At 43.3% G+C, this 22,674-nt stretch overlaps 1 protein-coding gene across 2 annotated transcripts in view; it reads left to right on the top strand.

The window, feature by feature from the left end:
* The window catches only part of HPCAL1 (hippocalcin like 1), a 180,420-nt gene that overhangs the window by 64,825 nt on the left and 92,921 nt on the right, over positions 1-22,674 (top strand). For both annotated transcript variants that reach the window (XM_040427470.1, XM_040427471.1), the window contains exon 2: positions 9,260-9,322. The gene's annotated coding sequence lies outside the window, so the exon portion shown is untranslated. The remainder of the gene's footprint in view (positions 1-9,259; positions 9,323-22,674) is intronic.

The raw sequence follows: 22,674 nt of genomic DNA, 5'->3' as shown, positions 1-22,674 counted from the left end.
TTTTTATATACCGTAATCTGCACTAGGAGAGCATTGGACACCTTTTCTTTTACAGAGTTAACAAGATTTGCTATTTTTAAAGCTCTGCACATAACTTTAGAATAGGTTGTAGTGGTTAAGAGGAGCGTCACATGGCCAGATGGACCTTTCACTTTCTGGTCTTTGCTTAACTGACTTGTCTGCTGCTTTTACATGCAAAAGAAAGAGGAACCTGCAAGAATTTGATCACCTAGACAGAGTATTCTAAAAAAAAGTTTCCAAGATGGCCACTCAGTGGATCTCTGCATTCTTTCAAGGCTTACCCAACTGACTGAGTAATGGTATTCCACTTTAAAAAGCTTTTTTACAATAAAGTTTGACCTGGCATATCTGTAGCACATGTCCTCAATTATTCGTGGCTCTTCAACTTCCAGGACACCTGATCCATCCTCATAATAAAGATGCCAAAACATTAAGCTGTTAAGGGAGTTTTCCGACATTCTCATATTGATGACCTATCCTCATCAATATCAGATCAGCAGGTGTCCGACACCTGAAACCCCCACTGATCAGTTGTTTTTAGGAGGCTGCAGCACTCCTCGCAGCTTACCAAGGGCTATCAACACAGTACCAACCATTGGATAGCTGCTGTACTTGTTATTGCAGCTCAGCCCGATACACTTGAAAGTGACTGAGCCTCCTCCTAGGCCACATGCAGTGTTCCCTCTAAGCCTTCGCAGCTGCTGAGCGGGGTCGGCTCAGAGCTGGGCACAGCGCCATCAAATGTGGGCGATAGGAAAACCTAAGATAATTGTCACTTCAAAGAGCATACAAACCTCTGCGCCATCCCGTACAATACAGTATAACCCCTGCACCATCCCGTACAATATACAGTATAGTCCTCTCTGTGATCACTGGACATTGCTCTCCATATAAAACCATACAGGGAAAAAAATCTTTGTTCCAGAGAACTTACATAGAAAAACTAATAACCAAGAGGCTAAACAAAACCCAGTTTCTGACCCTTATGTTAAAACATAACTTTCATTTGATTGCTTTAATACCTAAAGGAAAAAATAATTTAAAAAAGCTGCTGTTTCTCTAGATGACCTTATGTTGATAGTAGTGGTAATAGAGTCTCAAGGGTCTATAAAAGCAGCTACACTATTTTTACAAAGCATTGAAACTCTATTAACACTACTATCAACATAAGGTCATCTAAAGAAACCGTAGGTTTTTATTTATTTTTTCTTTCTCTTTAGGTGTTAAAACATAACTTTAATTAGATTGCTCTAACACCTAAATGGGAAAAATAAGAATTTTAAAAACCTGCTTTTTCTAGTCTAGATGACCTTATGTTAATAGTTAATAGTAGTGTTAATAGAGTCTCAAAGGTCTGTAAAAATAGTGTAGCTGCTTTTATAGACCATTGAGACTCTATTACCACTACTATAAGGTCATCTAGAGAAACAGCAGGTTTTTAAAATAATTTGGGGGATCTGTGGATGACACATTGTTATGGGAGATCTGTGGATGACACACACTGTTATGGGGGACATTATACAGGGGTAATATAACTGAGGGGTATCAGGTAAATTATACAGGGGGTAATATAACTAAGGGGTATCAGGGTACACTATACAGGGGTAATATAAGTTATATTACCCCTGTATAATAATGTCCCCTGATACCCCTTAGTTATATTACCCCTGTATAATAATGTACACTGATACCCCTTAGTTATATTACCCCTGTATAATAATGTACACTGATACCCCTTAGTTATATTACCCCTGTATAATAATGTCCCCTGATACCCCTTAGTTATATTACCCCTGTATAATAATGTACACTGATACCCCTTAGTTATATTACCCCGCCCTGTATATTTTAACCTGATACCCCTCAGTTTATATTATATAACTGAGGGGTATCAGGGTACATTATACAGGGGGTAATATAACTAAGGGGTATCAGGGTACACTATACAGGGGTAATATAACTGAGGAGGGCTATCAAGGACATTATACAGGGGTAATATAAGTTATATTACCTCTGTATAATGTCCCCTGATAGCCCTCCTAAGTTATATTACCCCTGTATAATAATGTCCCCTGATACCCCTTAGTTATATTACCCCTGTATAATAATGTACACTGATACCCCTTAGTTATATTACCCCGCCCTGTATATTTTAACCTGATACCCCTCAGTTATATTATATAACTGAGGGGTATCAGGGTACATTATACAGGGGTAATATAACTAAGGGGTATCTATCAGGGTACATTATACAGGGGTAATATAAGTGAGGAGGGCTATCAGGGACATAATACAGGGATGAGGGGTAAGATAAGTTATATTACCCCTGTATAATGTCTGATAGTAGCCTAGCCCTCCTCAGTTATATTACCCCTCATGTACCCTGATACCCCTAGTTATATTACCCCCTGTATAATTTACCCTGATACCCCTCAGATATATTATATAACTGAGGGGTATCAGGGTAATACAGGGGACAACAGAGGATTCGTAGCACTGTGGGACAGGGGGGGGTACATACTTCTTTTTTTATATGCCCTCACCTCACCAGCTAGCAGGCGGCCAGGCGCGCAGGGTACTCAGATGTAGCGTAACGTGACGTGACGTGACGTGACCTCAGCCTGCGCCGCACAGCACGCACTCCCTCCCTCTCTGCCTCTGGCGGGTCCAAAACTCCGCCCCCCTATTTGAATACTAGCCACCGCCCACCGGCAGCCCACAGCCAGGTATTGTAAATGAACTGACCGTGCGGCGGGCGGCGTCAGCCAGCAAAACAGACAGGGGAATCAGCTGGGGGCCGGCACAGCTGAGTGAGCGGGCATTATAAAATTGTGAGCGGGGCCACAATAATTGCTGCGCGGCCGCCCACCCGCGCAGCTTAGAGGGAACACTGGCCACATGACCAATGAATGTGACATTACTGGCCTAGGAACAGGCTGTGGCGCCAACCAGTCGGACACCCACCAATCAGATACTGATGACCTATGCTAAGGATAGGTCATCAATTGTAAACTTCTTTGAGCCTTGTGGATCCTTCTCCTGCAGATAGGTGGCTCCATGTAGGGTGCTACAACAGGGCTATGTTGGAATTCCATATACATTTGGCCAGAAGTGCTAAGGTACAGGACAAATGTCAAAGGGATCTCCATCCTGTCATTCTCCAGAGGTTGTCTGCCCTGATCAGCATTTCCTAGTTATTAGTTGTAATGCTCTAATTAGCATGTATACGTTTTGGGGCAAGGGTGTATGTACGATGCAGGCAATTTATACTGCTGATATGGGGGGCAAGCCCAGGCTTTATTTCTAATAGCTGTTAAGAACCTAAAACCCTTCCCTCTAAAATATTTGCAAACAAGGGCGTTGGGAACAAACCCATAGATCATGAAAAGGAGATAGCTATCCTCCTATCTTAGGTGATTATTGTTGTGGGGGTGTCAACTCCACAACTCCAAGTCGTAATCTCTAAATTGCTGATTTATGCATAAATTATCAACACCCTACAGTGCTTCACTATTGGCACCAGAAGAGAATAGCAGCTCTTGGTTGAAGGGCGTTTCAGCTCAAGATCTGTTTCATAATTTTAAGAACTGCAGGGTAACAACACAACAAAGAAGCATTTGTGACCAACTTCATCTCGATTTTTTTTGAGACAGTAGGGGTCCATAAAAGGCATTTGGCCAATGTAAATAGTAGGCATGGGCAGAAAGGTCTACTGGAGTAATGTTGAAGTAGACAGATGGGGTTGCACTCGTTTGTCCAGTCTGTGAGGTGCTTCGATGGAGTGGAGGTGCTCCAGATCGATAGTAATAAGCGAAATACCACCGCACACTCAGGGATATAATGCAAGTAAAAGATTTTTTTTTTTAGCATATCCTCCAATAGGTACATAAATGATAACGGAGAGATATCAATATTGTTACTGTGACTCCAAATCTTTTAACGTTTCGGTCGCAAAGGACCTTGGTCACAAAAAGTCACAGAATGGAGTGTAGGGTCTGTGGAGGTCCCTGTGGAACACTCCATTCTGTGACTTTTTGTGACCAAGGTCCGTTGCGACCGAAATGTCAAAAGATTTGGAGGCACAGTAACAATATTGATATCTCTCCGTTATCATTTATATACCTATTGGAGGATATGCTAAAATAAAAAATCTTTTACTTGCATGATATCCCTGAGTGTGCGGTGGTATTTCTCTTATTACTTTAGGTCTACTGGAGTGCCAGAGGATTGTCTAACAGGCCCAGGTTCCAACAAAAGACAACCTTATTTGAAGCCGATCATCTATTGTGGGTGTAATCACATTGTGAGTGGGTTTGTGGTGAGCCCTTAAAATGTGTTTCCTTTGGGCCTAAGGGGTGCCATTCAGTCCAGCACTAAATTAAAAGACTCCATTCCACTGTGTTGCTCAACGTATCATGTCAATTTATTACGGTGGGTTTTCCAGTGCAATGGTATTTATATAAACGTTTTCAGCCACACGGCCTTCATCAGAAGTACTGGATGGGCCGCACCGGGGTTCTGTGGGGATGTAAGGGCTCCAGGCCTAGTATATAGTAGTGGCGCTGCAGTATATAGGGCAACTGCCCTGAATGTATGGCGCTCCTGGAATACAGAAGTCTTTTTATTTATTGATTTTTGGCTTGGGAACCATCTCCTGACATCCATGAAACCCTGCATTGAGGTCCCATCTAACCTCCATTAAATTTAGTCCAACACTGACAGCAGGAGAACTTTAGATGGTGTATTTGCAGTCCAGATTGCAAACTGGAAGGGATGTGGGTTCAAGGAGATAGAGCTTCAAGTCTGCAGGTAGAATCTCAGGTCCTCTACCAAGATAGAGGGCTGATATACTAATTTGGGTACACCCTATGTATGCATGTTATTTTCTATGTTCTTTTCACCCCTTATGGACAATTACCAACACCAAAAATGTAAATGCATAGAAGCTTGTGAACCTTGAAGCCCTTAGGATGGAGCAGATTTGCAGTGCTCACATCTGTAGTGTAAATAACCGCCTATTCCATTGCCTCAGTAAAATTAATGACAAAAGCATTCACCCTTTTTTTACCTTGTATAAATAAAGTGAAGGACTGAGTGTAATTAAGTAGCCGGATTGTTTGGAGTGGAGTTAATAATTGATGTGTAGCGTTTTGGCCTGTGTGAGGAGGGGTAGCCATGTAATGTGGCTTTCGTAAGACTAATTCTCAATTATAGCGTCACCTGGAAACCGTTGATGCATTTAAAGTCAAGTTCTTGGTCTATCCAATGTGCTTTCTGTTTGCTGGTCATCATATTCCTTTTTTGCTAAATGGGACAGTGATAATATATTCAATACAAGCATTAAAGGAATTTATCACATGACTAATGTAAAAAATGAATATCAGACATCATATAGAACATGACAGTCTCTTTCTAACAAAGCTAGAACCAGCCCTGTACCTCTCATGGATCCAGAGAAATTCCATGCTCATTGCTCTACAAGATTTATATCAATCTGACAACTGAAGAGGAGTGTCTTTTCTGCTGCTGCTCAGAGGGGCGTGTCCATGCTCTCCCTATCACAGCTCAGGAGGCGTGTCTTTTCTGCTGCCGCTCAAAGGGGCGTGTCCATGCTCTCCCTATCACAGCTCAGGAGGCGTGTCTTTTCTGCTGCAGCTCAGGGGGCGTGTCCATGCTCCCCCTATCACAGCTCAGGAGGCAGTTGAAGGATGAAACTGAGCATGTGCAGCCTTTTCAGTGAGCAGGTCAAAGAAATTAAAAAAAGAACAAAGAGCAGGAGGCACTATACAGATACATTTTATTGAATAGCTCAGTGGCTATGCAAAATTTTTAATTGCATGCAATTACAAAAGTATTCAGATCCAGGTGCTGGTAAAAAAAAACTGTACAATATTTTTCGTGGGACAACCCCTTTAAGAGCCATCTTTAAATTTTTGAAGGCAAGTCTCTCGAGCGGAGAACAATACTTACTAGCTTCTGAAGTGCTCTTGCCCTCGTGTAGTGAAGATGGGCCTGTCAGTCACTGGATGGGTATATCACTGAGTCCTGTGGAGCAAAATCCTTCACATCTTGGCAGTATTAAAGGCTGACACAGTTAATATTACGAACAGCATTACAATATATATTTGAGAGATAATTGGGAAAGAGCCAGTCGTGACCACGCTTTCCTTTACCCAGGGCAAAGATTAACTTTGCTTCTGGCCAACCCTAGCCATGGAAGAGTGGATGTTTAGTGCCCACCATTGTTACCCATTATCCCTAGCTGCTGATCCACACATTTTTAGATGTAAACTTTGGTTTATGAGTGCCCTACTATAATCCATCAAAATATTTTACCCATCTGGATCCGACCTTTTATCTTCATGTGGACGACTAAAACAAGTCCATTTATTGTAGGCAGTTTGCTCCAGTCTAAACCCACTCATCATATTTCTTCTGATTTGTATTGTACTTTATAGATGTAGATGACTCTAAAGGTTATTTTTTCCTCCTGTGGAAATGTATGGCATGTCTATTTGAGACTCTCCAACTGTGAAGAGAAGGTGGCCATGTAGGCCAGGCCGCTATCCATTAGCAGTGGGGCACTCTCACTTTACAGAGTGGTAAGCATTAATGTTGACCTCTCCACCAGGAATGGCCAACCAGTCTGCCCCATTCTTGTGATCATGATAATTCCCCAATATTGGGCTCCAGTCAAACATTTATATGCAGTTGGTGATATTGCTAAAGGGAATGTGTCACTATGTAATTTACTGTTAAACCATGTGCAATGCCTTCTAGGACTAGCTCAGCTGAACGTAATGATACAGTTTACTTAGAGATCTATTGCTTCATTCTGGAGACAAATTACTTTAATCTATGCAAATAGGCAGTTAGATGCACCAAGGGCAGGTCCAAGCCACTCTGTGCACCCTTGCTCCTCCTGATTCATCTGCCAGACCCTCCCTTTGCTTCTTGATTGACGAGATGACTATCTAAGAACCTGGCCCTGTCCATCATGAAAGAGAGGGACGAAACAAGAGAAGCATTGGTGCACAGAGTGGCTTGGGCCCACCTTCGGTGCACTTAACTGCTCATCTCCATATTGATTCAAAGTACTTTTTCTCCAGAATGAAGCAACAGATCACTAGGGAGAGATATCATTACATTTAGCTGAGCTAGCCCTACAAGGCATTGTGCCTGATTTAACTGTGGATTTTTCTGGTGACAGACTCCCCTTAAAGGGGTTGTGCAGGAATGGGGGGGGGGGGGGTGCAAACCCCCCCCCCCCCCCCTCCGTCCAACTTGGCCTGAAGATTACTTACCTGCTTCCTGGTGCTGTCTCCCCTCTCCTTTCCCTTGAGGTCTGCAATGTTCCGCTGGGCTCCCTAAGTTTGAAACCACCTGTAGCCAATCACCGGCCACAGTGAAGTCCGGATCCTTTTGCGTCATGTGACTATTTGTCATGATGGAGCATTACAGACCCGGGAGAAGGAGCGGGGAGGCAGCTCCAGTAAGCAGGTAAGTCATCTTCTCCTTACAGGTCCAGCCAAGTATGGGGGGGGGGGGGTTGCCAACCCCCCCCCCCCCCCACCATTCTTGCACTACCCCTTTAATGCTTCATTATTAATTATCCTTTAATCCCAGCCTCCTGCAGTTTAGTTAACTCATCAGATATAATATTCTTCTGGCGCTGTACTCTCAACACAGCTTGCCGCCCTCCGCTCCTGTACACCGCAGGATGCTCTTCTATCTATTTACAGCCAGTGTAAATAAACAGGGGACATCCGTGACGCACTGCACTGCCTTCCAGAAGCTTGTAAAGTCAGATCTGCCCCTAACATGATTTAGTGTTATGTTCGGAGGGGTTTTATTTAGAATATATGCAGCACAAATGTTGTTTTTGCAGGGAATTACTCTTAAAGAAGACCTGTCAATTCTCCTGATATGTCTTAGTAACTACTCACATTCTCCATGTAATAATAATTCCACAGCATCTTTTCTTAAGACTCTATGATGTGCCATTCCTCTTTTATTCCTGCCAGAGGTTATGAATGAATTACTAGCATTCTTCGTTGTAAGTCCAGATGGATGTTACCAGTTGTCCCTGCACAGTCTGCCTCTATCCAATCAGTGCTGTCACTGTCCGAGTGTACAAGGACACCCTCCCAACTGGTAACACCCAGATGGACCTTCACTGCAAACTGCTTGCCATTCATTCATAAACTTTTAGAATAGAGTTCAGAGTCATAAAAATAGACGTTTCAGAATTGTTATTACATGGGGAATGCAAGTAGCTACTAAAACAGACATTTCAGGAGAGGTGACAGGTCCTTGTTAAAGGGGTTGCCTGATTTAGGATCGCATGCCACTTTGAGACCTCCTTATGTTAGCTGGAGCAGAAATTAGCTACAAAAGCTTTTCATTTTCAAGGATCCAGCTTCTATGTATCGACCTGAATCAGGCTCTTTTCACATTGCGTCTGCACTGTACGTTAAATATATGCACCAGGAAATCAGTCGGCGCATACAGTAAACTGACCCATAGCCCCCCATTCAACCAACAGAGGTCCAAAGAGTTCTGTTTCGGCAGTATCTGCCAGGGTTTTCAGTTTTTACTAATGTCACGCAACGGCATCCAATAAACACATGCCCCCAAGGTTTTCACTGGGAAATCTTACCGATGGAAACTTCAGACACTGCTGATGCAGTGTAAAAAGAGCCTATTGCAATTGTATGCAGCAAGCTCCGGAGATCCCCCTAGTGGTGGATGCAGGCTGACAGAATTCCAGCACAGAATTGGTCAACCTAAAAATGGCATGATAAAAGGTTGAGATTCACTTTAAAGGGTTTGTACAAGATTTGAAAAACATGGCTATTTGCCTCCTGTTCACATGTTGGGTGTGGTAGTGCGGCTCAGTCAGTTTCATGGAACTGCAATTCTAGACGCAAACCATGGACAGGTGTTTTTCAAATCTCTTTACAGTGAGTTGAACTTCCTCCTATAGACCAGAATATCTGATGCCCCCTTGCTTCCACTTGGTTAGCTGAGTTTCCAGGCTTTGGATCATCCAGTAATCCATGTTTTCTGTACTCGTCATTATCGTTTAGTTCGCTTGAGATGAATGCATTGTGCCCTTTGTGTTGTTTGCAGCTTGTTGTCCCTTTGTCACTACTCCTTCCACACCCAGAATGTGAGAATATTCTCAATGTCAGACTGCTTCATGGTAAAAGCATGTGCTTTGTTTCTTCTCTTACAGGATCTCACGCCAAAAGCCCCACATTGACCCAGTCTGGGATTTGATGCAGAAGTCTCTTTTCTAGTAAGTTCAATTGACCCTGCAGCGTATGAATCATATCTATAAAGATCAGCTATGGTCAGTTACTGCAGAAAATAATGATGTGTTTCAGTCCCTGCATCTTCTGCTCACTCTCTTGGGACATCCCCAAGTGGAACATGAGGTAGATGGTCTTACGCATGTAGGATTAGTCACAGATATCTAATTGGATGGAGCCTGATGAAGGTAGCATCACTATGCTGTAGATGTACCATAGATATAATATTGACATACGTCTTCACCTATTTGTCCAAGATTTCCCATGTAGATGTGTGCGTATACAAAAGCAAACATAGGGGGGGAATTTATCAAGACCGTTGTTTCTTAAGTTTTATTTATACGGGGTGCACCTAGCCCTTTCTGCTGCCTGAGGCGAAAACTGAAACGGCACCCCCCCCCCCCCCTGCCATCCCAGCTTACCTAACCCCTTTGCCACAATGAAAGCGCTCATTGCCCATGGCCCTTCTGCTGCTCCCCTCTTGTCCCTACCTGGTGCTGCCTCACCTGGCCTCATTGGTGGTGCACCCCTGCACCTATATAGCACTGACATATTCCGCAGCACTTTACAGACATTAGCATCACACTGTCCTCAATTGGGCTCACAAGTTCCCTATCAGGACCCGAGTGCTGCAAGGCACCAGTGCTAACCACTGAGCCACCGTGCTGCCCAAGTTCTGGAGTAAAATGCGCCAATTTTGTTAAAGGAGTTTTCCAGGACCAATCATCCCACCTTAAATACCCTAACTTGCATGCTGAAGAAATTTTCCTGTATACTTAGTCTCTCTAAGTTGCGTGGGCTCTTGAACCCGGTCACGTGACACAACTCTCTTTGGAAACCCTACATTGGCTGACGTCGCATACATTAGTCATAATACCAGGTTTCTTATCTGTTCTATGGATGGGCATGTCATTTCCGCAGTCCAGGACGGGGTCAGAGCTACTATTCTCCCTGGCGCATGTGTTACTGCTGAATTCAGCTACTCTGCGCATTCACCAAGGAAACAAGTAATTCTGGCCCTGTCCACAGTACCTCCCCATCTTGGTCTACAGATGTGTCATGCCTTACCACAGACCAGACTGGAAATCTGATATTCGACTGACAGACGTGATGTCGGCAGATGTAGGATTTCCGAAGGGAGGTGCGTTACGTGACCAGGCTCCAGAGCAGCTGTGGTAAGTATAATGGAATTTTTCTTCAGGCAAGTTAGGATTATTTAAGGTGGGTTGATGGGTTCCAAAAACCCTTTTAAAGGCACAGGCCTCTTAATAAATTAGTTGCATCTATGACCCTCCTTGCACTGGAATGTAAAATGGATTTTCCAGTGTAAATTGTAGTAAATTTGTCAGACCGCAGGAGACTATGCCCCCCCCCCCCCCCTCCCCACTAAGCCCTACACACACCAAGCCCTCTTTTCAGAAACTGGCAAGCACTACATAAAACCGTCAAAATTTGTAAATTCACAATTGTTTGATGCGCAAAGGGTTGATAAATATATGTATATTAAACTGAAATATAGCTGCATTCTCTATACACAGAAATGTGAGGTTGTTGGCTTTCATTTTGATCAAAGTGTGTGAGTCTATCTGCCAGTGACAAGGTGGCCTCTTATAGATGGGACCCTACACTGAACAGACTCGCCAACATACCATACACAAGACTGAGAGACATTGCTGCTCTAAGACCTTGTACCCTCTGGTCGTTGTGATGTTTTTGCATACAGTTGAGTGAACATGCCCATGTAAAAGGGACCTTACACTCATACTTGCAAAGTTTTTATAGCTGATCCCCTATCTGCACTTTCTTACTGATCTCATAATACCATCCCACATACAGATCCACCAACTTCCTTCTCCGCTCTACCGTTTATAACTTCAACATATTCTCATTCAGGACTTTTCTCCTAATTCCCCTTTTTGCTGGAATATTCATCCACCTGTCAACCCTCTTGACTTATGTGTTAATGGTCGGGGAACTTTTTGAGTTTTTAATGGCATAATTTAAATTCCAACGTGTAGAAAAAGACAGGCTGTAGATCAGTTTCCTGCAAAACGGTGACATACAGTACAGTACATACATACAGTATGTTTTCTGGGATTTTGATGTTGACCCCCCTCCCCCACGATCAGATACTGATGGCCTATCCTGAGGATAGGTCATCAGTATCAAAATCCCAGAAGACCCTTTTAAGTCTCTCCTGGTGCTGGTTTACAAAAAGACACTCTCCCAAACATCATGGAGGGAATATCAATATATTAAACTGTCTAGAACTGCTTCTCCACTTTTCTCATGCCATCCCTCTACCAAGTGATTATGTGCCATTTTGTGAATTTTTTTATTTAAAAAACTTGCAATGATAAATGTGAAGTGATGCCAATAAACAAACCTACTACAACTTTTCAGAAGTGGCGAGGGCAGTGTAAAATGACAAAATGTTGCAAATTTTGGCCAAAATTTGCAACATTTTGTCAACATTTTGTATGACTAAAAGCTTGTGTACAAACTTGACACATTACCTCCTTGAGTAAGGAGGTCATGACACTTGATCCTCATGGGTCAGGAGGTCATGACTCTTGACCACTGTACTCCCGCTTCCCCATTCTTGATGGGACATGAGGGTCTGGTTCTCTCCTCCATGGTTTCCAGTTTATTAACACTTCTGTGCCTACTGAGGAAAGCCATTATGACCTCATTATGACTGCAGTTTGTGGTCTGTGTACCTTGCATGTCTCAGATCTTCAACTTCTATCAACACCAACCAATTATTCTGCCATTATTATGCCATTGGTTGTTCTTCTAACTGATACATTTATGTAAACTGTGTGAAGTTAGTATTTTCTGTAACCTGAATAAAGCCGCTCCATTCTCCCGTTATAGGCTCCGGTACCTTTGCTTCTTAAGTTATAGTAGGCTGGTCTTCTCTTGTCCTGTGGGCGTCTCCTTCTCCTAGGCTGCAGCGCTGGCCAATCGCAGCGCACAGCTCACAGCCTGGGAGAAAAAAACCTCCCAGGCTGTGAGCTGTGAGCTGTGCGCTGCGATTGGCCAGCGCTGCAGCCTAGGAGAAGGAGACGCCCACAGGACAAGAGAAGACCCGCCTACTATAACTTAAGAAGCAAAGGTACCGGAGCCTATAACGGGAGAATGGAGCGGCGCCCGGGGATAATAGTAAGTGCAGTGAGATCCCCGGGCGCCGCTCCACATGGCAGCATACTCAGTTAACATCGTTTATACAGGTGAAAGGTCCTCTTTAATGCTCAGGTGAGTCAACAGTCGAAAATAAACCTACACGGCAGTGAAGCAGGGTATGTATTGCAAATGCAACATGAAGAGTAAAAAACAAACCACAGTGAGACCAGGTATAGTGTGTAACCTGAGTCAAATGCTGCATAGGTAAAACAAGAGCAGAGACTCACCTGAAAGAGACCGTGTGCTATATCACCTAGGATGACGCTACCCCAACGCGCGTTTCGGCGTGCCTTCGTCTGGGGGTAACGCCATCACTGTGAATCGTATATTTACAGGCTCTCTCAACCACACCGCGGACAGAAAAACGCTGCTTGCAGCATTATTCTGTTCGCGATGGGAGCGCAACCGAACGGAATGTATTTTGGTGCATTCCGTTTCGTTCAGTTCAGTTTTGTCCCCATTGACAATGAATGGGGACAAAACTTAAGCGTTTTCATCCGCTATTGAGATCTTATGACGGATCTCAATAGCGGAATTGAAAACACTAGTGTGAAAGTAGCCTAAGGGAAGACGTGATTAACCTATATAGTCTAACAAACAAAAAAATTGGAAAATCTGTTACATGTAAAATGCCCTCAAAAGACAAGAAAGCACGGTCTCTGTCTGGATAAGAAAGTCTCCAGAGGCGATAAAGCTTCACGATAAGAACTGTGAATCTGTGGAACAATCTACCTCAGGACATGGTCACGGCAGGAACAGTTTAAAAAAAGGCTTCAAGGGGTTCTCTGGGCTTTTACTATTGATGACATATCCTCCGAATAGGTCATCAATATCAGATCGGCGGAGGTTTTGACACCTGGCACCTTCTCTCTTCCTGTCCGCTGCTGCTGTCTATGGAAAAGCAGCAGTGAGCAGAAACCAAGACGGGAAACGGCACATGTGCACTGCGCGTACCATCTCCTCATACAGATGATCGGTGAGGGTACCGGGTGTCGGACCTCCACCAATTTGATATTGATGACCTATCCAGAATTTCAATCATCAATAGTAAAAGCCCAGACAACCCCTTTAATGCTTATGAAAATGTGTAGAAGTCTGGATCTCACTCCTATCTACACCAATAACTTGGTTGCACTTTTTCAACTGTAATAATTATGTAACTATTGGACCGAGATTTCATCTCTACGTAAAGAAGGCTTTACTTCAGGAGAATGGACGGTACCAGTGCAGTTGACAATATAATCTCAGCAAATCAAATTGATGGAACCACAGGCATAACATGTAACTCCTGGGTCCTAATGCAAAATTTGTTGCCGGGTCCCTACATCATATTTCATTTAGGGTCCACAGTCTGCATGTGCGCTGGACACTTCCATTTGCTATTCAACGCCTGCACAGAATACAATGTACCCAGGAACAGCTAGAACAAGCAGTTACTGCCATCTTGCAGCTCATGAAAATGTAGTATAACAGGTGCAGCATGATGCATTATGTTCCAGTTATCTCTAACTTTTTTGTTGTTGGTACAGTAAGAGGTGCACCCATAGGTTTCCCAGGGCTGTACAAATTCCATTGTGTAGTGATGAACGGGTGGGCATGGTACAGCTATTTTCTGACTTGTTCTTGATTCTATTGACTGTTGGTCCAGCACTGGTGTAGAATAGGCTACCTTATAAAACAAATTAAACAAGAAATGTGTTAATGACGTTTGCTTTGGACAATCCATCTTTTTATAGAATGGTCAATCAGTCCTGCTACTGGGACCCTAGTGATCTGTGGTTATCGGTGGTGGAACCTGCAAGCAAGTGTTCAAATGCCCTGCAACCCCACCACAGGAGAACTGAAATATTGCATTGTTTCCAGTGAAGGCAAGAGACTGTCCATGTAGTAGAAGGACTTGCTAGGTCCTCCAGAAAGTGAGACTCTTTGAAGAGAGCTATTTAATGAAAGTTCTCAATGAGGGATCAGCCAAAGGTTATTATAATAATTTGCTTTTTTAAACCATGCCACATCCCACCCTTGCCAACCCTCGCCACACCCCCTTTCATAAAATTGGCAAGGGTGTAAAATGTTTATTGCAAGTAGAAAAGTCGTAATTGCATTTAAAAGTTGCAATTTACTCCAAAAAAATGGTGTGGGGGGAATAATACATTTTCCATTATGTTTCTGTGCATTTGAAATAGACTTTAAAATATTCAGTCAATGGTCAGAAAAATCTGGTAGTCTGAAATTAAATTGAAAGCATTAATTCCAGATTTAGGCTAGGGCTACATGGCGACTTGAATGGAATTTTTACAACTGTCGCAGTCGAAGCATGTCGCAATGTGACATTACAAAAAAATGTTGCGTGACTTTTTATCAATATGAAGTCGTGAGACACATGTCGTCATGTAGACCTATCCTTTGAAAAGATAATTCTTATAATTGAATTCAATATAATTTTTATTTATATAATATACAAGGTGGTCTACAACCTGTCCTCTCCATACATCTCAAACCTACTCTGCCAATGCCTCCCCACACATAATCTCCTCCCAAGACTTCCTTCTTTGCTCTTTTAATGTCTGCTTCTCACTCAATCATCTGTAAAATTTCTCACGTGCATCCTCCATACTCCTGAACCAGCTATCCCAAAGCATCAGATTCTCTCTCACCGTCCAGACATAAGCAACCTGAAAATCCTCTCCTCGGGTAAACCTACAACTTACAATAACCCTTCTGCCAATGCACAGACATCTACCCTCGCCTGTCTCTTTCCCCCTTCCTTTGTAGATTGTAAGCCCTCGTGGCCAGGGTCTTCTGCTTCTCTGTACCATTTTGTCAATAAATTCATGCTGATCGTACTGAATTATATCTAGTTTATATTATGTTCTAGCAGAACGACCCTGCTTTGCACGGGTATATTTCATCTATTTTATTTAATGTTTGTGTGTGTCGTTAAAAGAAATTGACAGTATCCACTATAACAGTAACATCTACAGTAACCCGCCCCTTTAATAGTGACCTCCACAATGGCCCGCCCCCTTAACAGTAACATCCACAGCGCCCTTCCCCTTTAACAGTAACCTCCACAATGGCCACCCCTTTATTAGTGACCTCAACAGTACCCCGTCTCGTTAACAGTGATTTCCACAATAACTCACCCCCTTAACCCCTTAAGGACCGGGCTCATTTTCACCTTCAGGATCAGGCCATTTTTTGCAAATCTGACCAGTGTCACTTTATGTGGTGATAACTTTAAAACGCTTTGACTTATCCAGGCCATTCTGAGAAAAATTGTTATTACTTTACATTTCCCATATGTCTTCTTCATGTTAGGATCATTTTGGGTATGACATTTTATTTTTGGGGGACGTTACAAGGCTTAGAAGTAAATCTTGAAATTTCTCCAAAATTTTCAAAAACCAACTTTTTAAGGACCAGTTCAGGTCTGAAGTCACTTTGTGAAGCTTACATGATAGAAACCACCCAAAAATGACCCCATTCTAGAAACTACACCCCTCAAGGTATTCAAAACTGATTTTACAAATGTTGTTAACCCTTTATATGTTCCACAAGAATTAATGGAAAATAGAGATACAATACAGATTTTCCATTTTAATATTTTTTTTCCTGTTACAAAGCAAGGGTTAACAGCCAAACAAGACTCATTATTTATGACCCTGATTCTGTGGTTTACAGAAACACCCCATATGTGGTCGTAAACTGCTGTATGGGCACACGGCAGGGCGCAGAAGGAAAGGAATGCCATACGGTTTTTGGAAAGCAGATTTTGCTAGACAGTTTTTTTTGACACCATGTCCCATTTGAAGCCCCCCTGATGCACCCCTAGAGTAAAAACTCCAAAAAAGTGACCCCATCTAAGAAACTACACCCCTCAAGGTATTCAAAACTGATTTTCCAAACGTCGTTAACCCTTTAGGTGTTCCACAAGAATTAATGGAAAATAGAGATACAATTTAAAAATTTCACTTTTTTGGCAGATTATCCAATTTAATATTTTTTTTCCTGTTACAAAGCAAGGGTTAACAGCCAAACAAAACTCATTGGGCCAGATTTATCATTACTCTGACAGCTCACTCCACTTTAACATATGGCTAAAGTCAGTTTTAGCCAAATCAGATTTATGATCGGCCCTTTAAGACTGTAATAAATGTGGTTTGACGGTAGCAGTTTATCCGTCAGTAATCAGCTTTACAAAAGTCGCACATCTTTACGAAAAAGTTGCACGTTTTTATGAAAAAGTCGCATGTTCTATTAAAAAGTCTCATAAGATAAGCATGGTCCTCACTGGAGTGAAATTGCGACTTTTTAAATAGTTCCAATAGTAAATCTGGCTAGAGATTCATTTACATAAGAAAACACGCCCACTTTCAGAAAACTGGCGAGCATAGTGCAGAGCAGAAAAAAGACGCAAATTTGTGCGCAGTTTTAGCGTTTGGGACTTTTTTGGGGACTTTTTCACTCCATTATTTTGACCTGAGCTAATGATAAATCTGGCCCATTATTTATGGCCCTGATTCTGTAGTTTACAGAAACACCCCATATGTGGTCGTAAACTGCTGTATGGGCACACGGCAGGGCGCAGAAGGAAAGGAATGCCATACGGTTTTTGGAAAGCAGATTTTTCTAGACTGTTTTTTTTTTACACCATGTCCCATTTGAAGCCCCCCTGATGTACCCCTAGAGTAGAAACTCCAAAAAAGTGACCCCATTTTAGAAACTACGGGATAGGGTGGAAGTTTTGTTGGTACTAGTTTAGGGTACATATGATTTTTGGTTGCTCTATATTATATATATTTTTGTGAGGCAAGGTAACAAGAAATAGCTTTTTTGGCACCGTTCTTTTTTTTTTTGTTATTTACAACATTCATCTGACAGGTTAAATCATGTGGTATTTTTATAGAGCAGGTTGTCACGGACGCGGCGATAACTAATATGTATACAATTTTTTTATTTATGTAAGTTTTACACAATGATTTCATTTTTGAAACAAAAAAAATCATGTTTTAGTGTCTCCATAGTGTGAGAGCCATAGTTTTTGTGGGATGAGATGGCGATTTGATTAGCACTATTTTGGGGTGCATATGACCTTTTGATCGCTTGCTATTACACTTTTTGTGGTGTAAGATGACAAAAAATTGCTTTTTTTACACAGTTTTTATTTGAATTTTTTTACGGTGTTCACCTGAGGAGTTAGGTCATGTGATATTTTTATAGAGCCGGTCGATACGGACGCGGCGATAACCTAATATGTATACTTTTTTATTATTTATGTAAGTTTTGCACAGTGATTTCATTTTTGAAACAAAAAAAATCATGTTTTAGTGTTTCCATAGTCTAAGAGCCATAGTTTTTTCAGTTTTTGGGCAATTATCTTGGGCGGGATGAGATGACGGTTTGATTGGCGCTATTATGGGGTGCATATGACTTTTGGATCGCTTGCTATTACACTTTTTGTGATGTAAGGTGACAAAAAATTGTTTATTTAGCACAGTTTTTATTTTTTACGGTGTTCATCTGAGGGGTTAGGTCATGTGATATTATTATAGAGCTGGTCGATACGGACGCGGCGATACCTAATATGTATACTTATTTTAAATTTATGTAAGTTTTACACAATAATAACATTTTTGAAAAAATAAAAAATCATGTTATAGTGTCTCCATAGTCTGAGACCCATAGTTTTTCTTATTTTTTGGGCCATTGTTTCATGTAGGGGCTCATTTTTTGCGGGAAGAGGTGATGGTTTGATTGGTACTACTTTGGCGTACATGCGAAATTTTTGATCACTTTTATTACCTTTTTTGGGAAGTAAGGTGGGCAAAATTTCAATTTCCTCATAGTTTTTATTTTTTAATTTTTATGGCGTTCACCGTGCGGGGAAAGTAACATGACCGTTTTATAGATCAGGTCGTTATGTACGCGGCAATACCTAATATGTGTAGTGTATTTTTTATTTATTTTTTTTTATTCAGTGATAAATGTGTTTTTTTTATCTTTGACTTTTTTCACATTTTTTGGATTTTTTTTTGACCCAGGCCCACTTGGTTCTTGAAGATCCAGTGGGTCTGATGTCTGTATAATACAGTACAGTACACTATATAGTGTATTGTACTGTATTTTACTTACACTTTGTCTGAACATATCTATGCGTCCTGTTGCCATGGGAACCTTCCCCGTCTGCCACAACTGAGCAGACGGGGGGGGGGGGGGGGGGGGGCTCCCTCCCTCTGTGACCCCATCATGTCTGGGGGCTGCAAAGGCACAGCAGTCCCCCGATGGGAGAGGGAGGGATTTCCCTGACTGTTAAGCTTTTCCATACAGCGGTCCGTACGGACCGCGGTATGGAAAGGGTTAAACGGCTGACATCACAGCACAGATGTCAGCCGTTTATACTAGAGTGTCAGCAATGTGCTGACACTCTGGTATACCCACTGGATGCCAATGATTCAAGAGGAGGCGGGCAGGGGATCCTCCCGCACCGCCTGCAACCCCCCCCCCCCTGCACCACCCGCCGGCATAAAATCATTCAGGGGTGCAGGGGGGGTGAAGCGGGCATCCTGTTCCGATTAACCCGCGCCGCAATCGCGTTTTAAACCCATGACGTACCGGTACGTCATGTGTCCTTAAGGGGTTAACAGTGACCTTCACAGAGCTCCGTTCCCTTAAAATGTGACCTCCACAACACCCCGCCCCCTTAACAGTAACCTCTACAGCACCCTGCCCCTTAGCACTGACCTCCATAGCGGACCGTCCCCTTAACTGTGACCTCCACCGTTCCCTGCCCCCTTAACCGAGACCTCCACAGTGCCCGCCCCTTTAACAGTGACCTCCACAGTATCTTGCCCCCTTAACATTAACCTCCACAGCAGTCCGCCCCTTTAACAGTGACCTCCACAGCGGCCGCCCCTTTATTAGTGACCTCCACAGTACCCCTTCTCCTAAACAGTGATTTTCACAACACCCTGTCCACTTAACAGTGGCCTCTACAGCAATCTGCCCCTTAACACTGACCTCCATAGTGGACCGTCCCCTTAACTGTGACCTCCACAGCAGCCTGCCCCTAGGGTGGCCAGAGGTCCAGTTTTAGGCCGGACAGTCCGTATTTTGGACTCCCTGTCTTTCGTCTGGTGCAGGGCCTGGATGGATACAGGGATGTCCTTTTGAACAGCTCACTCTCAGACAGCAGCACTGTGCTGTGTGAGCGTGAGCTGCAGGGAGGAAGTCAACCTCCGTCCCACCCCTGCAGCTGACAGAAGTTGATTTTTACCTTCATTTTTTCAATCCCCGTCAGCTGCGGAGTGGGAGGGGGCGTGGCCTAACTGGGTCAGGCCGTGGCTTAACGAGACCTGGGGGCAGGGTTTTTAAGTCCGTCTTTTGAGGGTGGTCTGAATGGCCACCCTACCTGCCCCTGAACTGTGATCTCCACAGCACTCTGCTCCTTTAACAGTGTCATCCACAGCACCCTGCCCCTTTAAAGCTGACCTACAGCAGTGAAGAAAAATGGCTGGGTTGTTATGGAAACCTGGTTTAAAACTGTGTGTATGTGGAGACTAAGGGCCTGCGAGCTTCTATTGGCTGATAAGGGTCATGTGACCAGGCTTCCATTGGCTGATGCATTTTTTGGGAATATCTCGGGAAAGGAACGGTATGTCCTAGAGAGCTGAGACCCAGTCTAAAACCTTCCCGGATACCTGATGTACCTGTGTGTCAAATTGCATGATTGTAAATGCGACGGTGCGGATTCCTTTAGCGGACATTAGTGTTGGGAGAGCATGCTTGGCTGAACATTAGTTAGGCTCGAGCATCGCGATGCTCGGCACATCGCGGTGTTCAGAAGGAATACCGCATGTGCTCGAGCGCGATGCTCGAGTCTCCTCCCCGCATGTTTGTTGGCTGCTATGCAGCCAATAATCATGCAGGTAAGTACTGCCACTCACTGTAATGCTATAGCACCCGATGACACGTGTTCGGCTCAGTATTAGCCAGGGAGAGCTGGAGAGCAGAAGGGAGAGATAGTGTAGGGATTGAAATAGCAATATTTTAGTTTTTATACTTGTTATCGACCCAAAAGTCAATTTAAGGACTATAGTTGTATCTGGCAGCAATATATATTTTTAGCGCAACCTGCTCTAAATAGCTTGCAATTGTTTGGCGCTGCAGACAGCGACATTATCTGCTCTACATCCCCTGTCTTACGTGTGCGCAGCCTAAAAATATCTGTGATATCCAGTGTACTTTTTCTGTAGACTGTGTCCGCTGCGGACAGTTACATTACCTGCGCTACATCTCCTGTATAACGTTTCAGTGACATTAATTCAGTGTAATTTTTTATTAGCCGCTGATTACAGCGACATTACTTGCGCTATACCTCCTGTTAAACGTGTGCACATCCTAAATATTAGTGACATTCATTCAGTGTAATTTTTTATTAGGCGGTGGTGACAGCGACATTACTTGCGCTATACCTAATGTTTGAAAATAGTGGCCAAAAGACCAGAAAGTCCCTTTAGGGGTCCTAGCTCATGTATATGATAAAACTACATCTTTATTCGATTCTGTTAAAACGTCTAATATAGAAAAGCAAATTTGTGTTGAATAAAACTATCAGACACTAGCTGGGTACATATGTTGTTTCGCAGCAAATACTGGCGGCAATAGGGTCAGTGCTTTATACTGCAGCACTGTGTTGTTGATAACCACAATTTTATGAGTGTATTTTTGTGATATTATATCATCATCTCCATATAACATTCCTTCTTATCATTATTCTTATTTTGCACACTGGTTGGTATTACAGTGTGCACCCTGTATTTTTACTGTTAACTACAGCAGTGTTTCCCAACCAGTGTGCCTCCAGCTGTTGCAAAACTACAACTCCCAGCATGCTCGGACAGCCTTTGGCTGTGCGGGCATGCTAGGAGTTTTAGTTTTGCAACAGCTGGAGGCACACTGGTTGGGAAACACTGAACTACAGCACAGGGTACTGGAGATAAATCCAAATGCTCTAATTATACTGCAGTACTATACTGCTTACAAAAACTCCCACATATACACAACACTCTATATTGCTGAGCACGCTTGAGTGGTTGGTATAATGCTCCACACCATTTGTCACCTCACACTTCGCTGTATACGTATGGCGGCTAATCTGAATTTATTGTAGTGGCCACTACTTGATATGCTCACACATACACACAGCGCTCAGTATAGCTGAATACATCTGCCTTTCCCGTGACCCTCGCGTTGTACGCATTTTGGCCAACACGATTACTGGTTGTTCACCCTTCTCGACCCCCGCTACAAAGAGAACTTCTCATCTCTCATTCTTCTGGTGGAGAGGACGAGCAAAATGGTGCAATACCAGAAGGTCCTTGTGGAAAAATTGCTCCTAAAAATTCCAGCTGACAACGCTGGCGGCAGAGTACGTAGTTCCTTGGGCAACCGAGGAGGGGAGACGAGGGGAACACACAGCAGTTCCAACAGAGGCAGGGCAACACTCTCCAAAGCCTGGGACAGTTTCATGACACCCCGCCAGATGCACGGCCTAGTGTCACAAGGAGGGAAAAATTTTGGAAGACGGTGAAGGAGTACGTAGCAGACCGTGTCAGCGTCCTCAGTGATCCCTCTGTGCCTTACAACTATTGGATGTCCAAGCTGGACACGTGGCACAAACTGGCGCTCTACGCCTGCCCCGCCGCCAGCGTTTTGCCAGAGCGGGTATTTAGTGCTGCTGGGGGCATAATAACTGATAAGCGCATTCGCCTGTCAACTGAAAATGCTGACAGGTTGACTCTTCTAAAAATGAACAAGGCCTGGATTGCCCCTGACTTCTCTACTCCACCAGAGGAAAGCGGCTGAACATAAAAGCCACATTTAGAGTGACTTTATGGTGTATTGAATACTCTGTATTCCCATGCACCCCTTCCACCACTAAAAAGGGTATATGTATCAATCTCCCTTTTCTCATCCTCCTCCTACATCATATCAACATGCTTATTAGGCTGCCCTCGCTCCTAATGTTTTTGAGGGTCACCAGCAGGCCCTCACCCATAATGTTTTTGAGGGTCACCAGCAGGCCCTCACCCATAATGTTTTTGAGGGTCACTAGCAGGCCCTCAACCATAATGTACTAGAGGGTCAGCTCAGC

This window comes from Bufo bufo, chromosome 4 (genome assembly GCF_905171765.1).
Source record: "Bufo bufo chromosome 4, aBufBuf1.1, whole genome shotgun sequence".
Classification (NCBI taxonomy): Eukaryota; Metazoa; Chordata; class Amphibia; order Anura; family Bufonidae; genus Bufo; species Bufo bufo.
This window is presented reverse-complemented; position numbering and strand designations above follow the sequence as displayed.